This window comes from Hoplias malabaricus, chromosome Y (assembly GCF_029633855.1).
Source record: "Hoplias malabaricus isolate fHopMal1 chromosome Y, fHopMal1.hap1, whole genome shotgun sequence".
In the NCBI taxonomy this organism is placed as follows: domain Eukaryota; kingdom Metazoa; phylum Chordata; class Actinopteri; order Characiformes; family Erythrinidae; genus Hoplias; species Hoplias malabaricus.
Genome location: NC_089820.1, coordinates 18560193 through 18566879, shown reverse-complemented (window position 1 = coordinate 18566879; position 6687 = coordinate 18560193).

Sequence of the window (6687 nt, the reverse complement as noted above, 5' to 3'; positions counted from 1 at the left end):
TTGAAACCACAACCTCGAGGTCCCTGGAGCTGTGTGACTGCGACACTACCTGCTGCACCACCGTGCGGCCCATACATAAACCATTATAAAACGATTTGATACAAACTGATTTCGCAATATTCATACAATGTGTACAAAATATATTCACCCTTTGAGGTTGTATACATTAATTGTTTCACACCAAACCTGCATGAAAAATCAGTCTTATCTCTGCCCTTAAACCTAACCGTAACCCAATCCTAACTCCAGCCCTAACACTAAACCTAATCTTTACCATAAACTTATTCTCAGCCAGAGACACTCCGCCCACTAAAAGACAGCATGTCCGATACTTTCAGTACGTTAAACTGGCCTCACTCTCAGGATTCAGCCAGTTGCATTCTGATATATTTATACATGTGTGTATGAACATTGCAGTGTCCCTACCTCCTGCACAACTTGACTCATCACAAAATTCATGCCCAAATCACATCACATCCTTCATTAGATTAATATCACTATAACATTAAAGAATACAGTGTTTCCTTCCTATGGATCAGTACCTTCTAAAATCCAAAATTCCTTTCCCACAACCTGTTTCATGCGCCCATAGATTGTCTTCTAATCTCAACATGTTGACACAAAGTGTAACTCAGAGCAAAGTGGCCATAATGACAGCCAAAGGTTAGGTGTCCTCAGAGATTAATGACGCGCTGGAGGATAGCTAATTTAATTTAAACTGGGATCATCACATGGTGGCCCGCTGGCCATCCCTGGCTCAGGTTCTATTAAACTGATGTGGCAGGGTGAAGCCACCTGCACTGCTCCAGCTTTCTGGCATTTTCCGAAGAACAGGCCCATGGTCACGAGCACTGGGTAATGACCGAAAAAAACAAGATCGTGGACACAAACAGCTGAAGTGAGTTATCTTCAGCAGGTGGATGGTCACAAAATGGATGCCCACTTGATGCCTCCCACTGGAGGTGTACCAGGCACAGCCAACTGCATGGAGGGCTCGATGGCCTGGGAATGCCTGGGGGTGTCACTCAGGAGAAGCTGTGGAAGTTACGGGACATAGAGATGCCTGGGCTTTTTGTTCTATTCACGATGCTTGAATGGACTAAGCAGAAAAAGAAATGTATGCATGTAGATACATGGTTAATTACATGGAAAATTATACAGACAGAAATGGCTTGGGGTGAAATTAATGTATAGGGGTGGACTTTTCCACAGCTTTAAAGTAACACTAGGTAGCGTTCAAAATCATTGTAACTTTAACTTTTGGAGGGTAAGAATATGCCTACTGCTCACCCTTGATTTCAGGACAGTGCTGTAAAAATTAACTACACTATGCAAATCTAATGGAGCTCAAAGGCAAAAATACCAAATCTTACCTTTAATGTAACACAGGAATATGGTAAAGGGTATATTTTTGAGTCCTGAGGGTTCTCCACCTGTCATGGGCAGGAAGTTAGTCATAGCAGAGGCCAGCAATAGCCATGGGCAGCTGTCCCACAGCCTTCCAGCCAAAACTATCCATAACCACCCAAGCATTTGCTGAAAGCGGGCTGGTATTTCTGTCTGTCCACTGGGGGGGGGGGGTGTCTGTTTGGAAGCAGCCATAATGATTTCACACCCTCTCACTGCTTAGAAGTGGTAACAATTTCAGCAGTGTTACTGACACTCGGGGCGATGGGCGTCTGGGGGCTTATTCAGAGCTGTCAAAGAATCTCACACATTGTTTATAGTGGACGGTAACGAAGACTGAAGGTGAAAAACCTGTTGTTGGCGGAAAAGCAAGGCTCTGAGGTTAGGTCCAGCCCTTGAGTCTGAAAAGTGTCATAATAAAGATGCTAATATTATCCAGCTTAGTCACTGGCCATATTAAGAAATGAAGGGCCAGGCTTTGGTGTGGCTATTCCGACGCCATGAGTCACATCAGACTGACTCATAGCACATCCATCATGTCCAGCCAGGCACTAATATTCTGCCCAATGTCCAAGGGAGTGATCCTGGAAATGTCAGTGGACAGCTGGTGGCTAAAATGTCTGATTTAACAGGATTAATTGTGATTGTGTTTTCATGACCCGAAGCTCTGAGGAGAATTGACATAAAACTAATTACAGCACTTTACTGCAATACTCTGTCTTAACAAGGGTGATGATATGTAATCTACAATTACAGACAGCAGTCTGTTGATATTTTTCTCAGTCAAGCAGTGACAATGAGGGTACACCTGCTAAATCATACCTATGGGTGTTCTGGGGGGTCCTGAACATTGAAGAAACACACACACAGCAAAAATGCTTTGAAAATAAAAGGTGAAAAGACATCCAGAAAAAGATGGACTGCGTGGATTTAGCCACAAATCAATTTCTATAGGATATCTGCCATTTGGTGGGAAAGTATGCGGAGCAGTTCTTTGGATAGTCACTATTGTGAAGTACAGGAGGTCCCCGGGTTACGTCAGTCCTGAGTTACGATGTTTCGTGGTTACGACACGTCTCCCATTTACTGTATAAAGCCTTGTTTCGACTTAAGTGGTTTTGCGTCGTAAATGTCGTAACGTGAACTTCGTGTTTGGTGTGCACGGTGGAAGAATACACGGTTACGCAGCTCGGGACCGAGGAGGATAGGTGTTAGGATAGGATAAGTGCTTACAGTATGTTATTTACGTACAGTATGTACGTATGTTCCGACTTACACCGAAAATCGGTTTACGACGCGACATAGGAACGGATCAACGTCGTAAGTCGAGGACCCCCTGTATTACGTTTTTTTTTCAGCAGTGTTATCACCATTTGGAAGAGAGTGTGTTGGGCCCTATGTAGAGTGTGAAGCTCTAATGGGTTGGCACAGGATATTTTACATCTTATCTTGTGATTATAATAATATCTTATCATCTTATATTATGATTATATATATAATTTATTTTAATAATTTACACACTGATCAAAGGAACAGGCCCAAACTTGGAGGAAGAGCAATAATATTGACCAGTGGAGCACTAATTTGTTGTGTGTCTGAGTGAATAGCATTAATGAGGACCAAATCTAGAAGAGATTACATATTAAAAAAGAGATATTGTGAGTTTTGTCGTTATAATCAACCTGACATTATTCTGATCAACATTAACGCTGCAGACAGGTTGAAAACCTTAATACAAACACTTTGAGTCGTGGATATTGTCTGACTTCTTCAGGTCTGACCTTCATTATTTGTTCCTTACTGCAGAGATATCTTTCTCTTTCTGCTGAGAACGTCTGAAACGTTTCGGGTTCTAGCCTCCTCGTCTATATTCAGAGCTGTATGCTAAGTCCCTTAGCATTTAATGGCCTGAAAATGACACTGCTCTTGTTTTTACAGTCCTGAGGGGGATTTGTGCTGAGCCGAGGCCAAGGCCTGGTGACATCTGAGCCAGAACCAGTGGGAAAGTGGATCACGTCGAAAACTGCAGAGCTCGTGCATTATGGGTGGATGTCAGAAGCACTATGTGCAGATCCTCCAATTCCCAGAGTGCCTCGATCAGGTGACACACCCACACACGGAGAAGTAGGCAGGTATGGAGGAGTCTTACATCATCCACTGTGACTGGATCGAAGACAGGGGAGATTATTTATTAACAACACCAGTGACACCTTTCCTCGCCATCTACAGCTGATGTAATCCCACTCTAATGAGCCAGAAATCATTGTGTAATAAACAAGGTGGCACACATTATTTCATTGTACATTACCCTGTCCTAATGCATGATTTGTGATGTTCTGGATGGTACCTACTCAATGCAGATATTTTGTTTTTTTTCACTAGGCAAATAAGGGTACTTTTTAGTTGCTGCTCACGCTGGATTCAAAGCAAGCAGAGTAGGGGCTAAACGTGATGAGTAAACCCTGCAGAGAGCTTATTGACCAGAAAGACTTGTCAGTCACCACGAAATACACTCATCCATCACAAACTAGCCATGTGTAAAACCTCCAAGTTACATCAGAGATCACATTTGTGTTTATCCGACACACAATGGCATCTCATAAAAATACACCAGGATCTTTTCCAGAGGTTCAAACCAGGTTTGAAACAGAGGTTCGAGCAAGATGTGCAACAATGAAAAAACTCTGCTGATCTATGAGCCCTGGTTTTGAAAAAGTGACCAGGGAAAAGCACGTTGAGCCGTGGGGAGTCAATACCATTCAGTGGAAAAGCACCAATTATCTCCTCCAAAACCTACTGTGCAAAGATTTGTGCTGTAGATAGCAGGCACTTCAGAACTTACCCGCCTCCTAGCCTGAGTAATCACAGAGGTGGACCTGCGTTTATGTGATGGTGCAAATATAAACATAGCAAAACAAGCACAATGAGTTCACGAGATTTAATATTGCAAAAATGAAAATGAAGAAGAAAAACAACAAGGCTAAAGTAGCTAAAACCACTTTCTTTTGCTCACTCCTCTGCCACTCCTAGGCGCCTTGTGTTTTTAAACAAAGGATCGTTCTCAAAATGTGTTGAAACAGGTCATTGTGAACAGGGCTGTTTAGACAGGGTAAGAAAAGTGCTGTGTCGTTTGATCCTTGTGGTATTTTGTCCAAAGCCAAGACATTTCATTAAGAGCACTGTGTTTGTGGATAAGAGCTTTTAGGTGTCCCATTTATGTACTTCTCTTTCCTTCTGTTCATCTCCAGTTTGTTTGATTTGCCAATCTGCTCATGCTTTGTCTATTTGCTTTTCTCAGTAAGTACAGAACTGTCCTCTCACAGTGGAAAGAGAGACCTTTGGATTAGTTCAGGTCTCAGAGGCTCCTGTGTCTCTGTGATGAAAGCTTTAAGAAATGTTTACCTGATTGGGGCAGTCTTGGTGCCCATTTCTCCATGTTTTCTCATGAAATGAGTCACAAGAGCTACACTATAGTTCAAACACATTTATGACCCTATAAAAACACATTTAATAGATTTTTTTAAATAGCTACATAATTAGTCAAAGATTACTTGGTGACATCGGTGGAGAGATTTTAATGAAGTCTGAGCATGTTTTAATGCCACTGTGCAAAAGCATAGGCCACAACACACACTGACACTTATTGAAAAAAATGTCATTGTCTTCAGGATATTGAGCCGGGGGAAGCGTGTTGTATTTCAATCTAGACGACAGATTGCTTGGAAACTAGATCCAAAATCCAATCTAATGTAATAACTGAGAGGCTGACATGGTTTATTATTCAAAGCCTTTTGTATTTGTGTGGGCCAGTTCGAGCATCCATCAATCACTGGACAGGTGGCAGATCTGACCATTCATACATTAACAACCTAGAGCTGATTAAAACAGGGTTGATTTTGTTTAATATAGTTGTATAAATACAGAGTTAACCACATTGTTACATAGTTAGATTTACATTTCTGTTTACATTAATGTATTCCCTGCATTAAAAAGGATGCACTACTGATTTTTTAGTTTCTTTCCATGTCAATAAATAAATAAATAAATCATTATTTCTATTTTTGTGGGTTTTTAGATAAATGCAGCATTTAAACACTGTAGCTGACCTTCAAATTGTGTGACAGTTTCATGATGAATGACCAATACAAATGTTCCAAATTTACTTGATATAAAATCTTTTTCCATATAAATGTTGTTTGTTATTCCTGCAAATAAAGACCACACATGCAATAATAAATTTAAATAATTATAATCTAATTATAGTGCGGCACAGTGGCACAGCAGGTAGGTGTCGCAATCACATAGCTCCAGGGTACTGTCGGTTGTGGGTTCGAGTCTAATTTAGGGTGACCAGATCTGAGATGGTGAAAAAGAGGACCCGTCTCCGGGGTGGGGGATGACTACTAACGTGCAGACTGACCAATTAAATGTTTACAGAGAAGGTTATCGACCAATAACGGTAGCTCTACAGTCAGACCGTCCAATCCGAAGATTTTAGGCCACTTCATCACGCCCCCTTCTCACTCAAGCGAACCAATCGGAGTAGGGGAGGGCGGGACTAGTTTGTGAACGAAACGCTTCTCGAAATTCTATGTAAACTCTAGAAAAACAAAATTCCGGCCGGACATTTTTTTAAGTCTAAAAAAGAGGACATATCCGGGTAAAAGAGGACGTCTGGTCACCCTACCTAATTATAATAATACAGTTCTTTTTCTAGTAGACTCAACTTATGGACTCCACCCATAGAAATACTTTAACCATCTAATAGTTAGCATATGCTAAGATGGGCACAATAATTAAAATTGCATAGCTGTCTAAAGCTGTCTTCTCAGTAAACCATGGGAACAGAGAGTAGTAACAGAGAGTAGATGATGTGCATGTGTGTTAAGTCATTTCACTTTGTTTCACATGGGTGTGTTTTTGTAGTAGCACAGTGTTGTCAAAGGAATGCCCTTAAAACAGCAGGGGGAAAATATCATTTTGCATGTCAGTTGATACACTATATCACATGCCAGAAATTTAAAATACAGACACATCTGGACCACAAAACATATGAGCTTTTCAACTCTTTCCTTTAGTGGGGAATATCAAATTACAATATTCCATTGTTGCTGGTGCTAACACAACATCTACAGGTTAACTACAGTGCTGGCAAGCGGAGTGCCTGTCATTGTTGAGCTGGGGTTGGAAATGTAGTGTGTTTTGTTAGCAGTAAGTCAATATTGCCTGAAATGTTGCAGCGCTGTGGGGAGGGCAGGCAGGTGAGCTGGGTGGCATGTG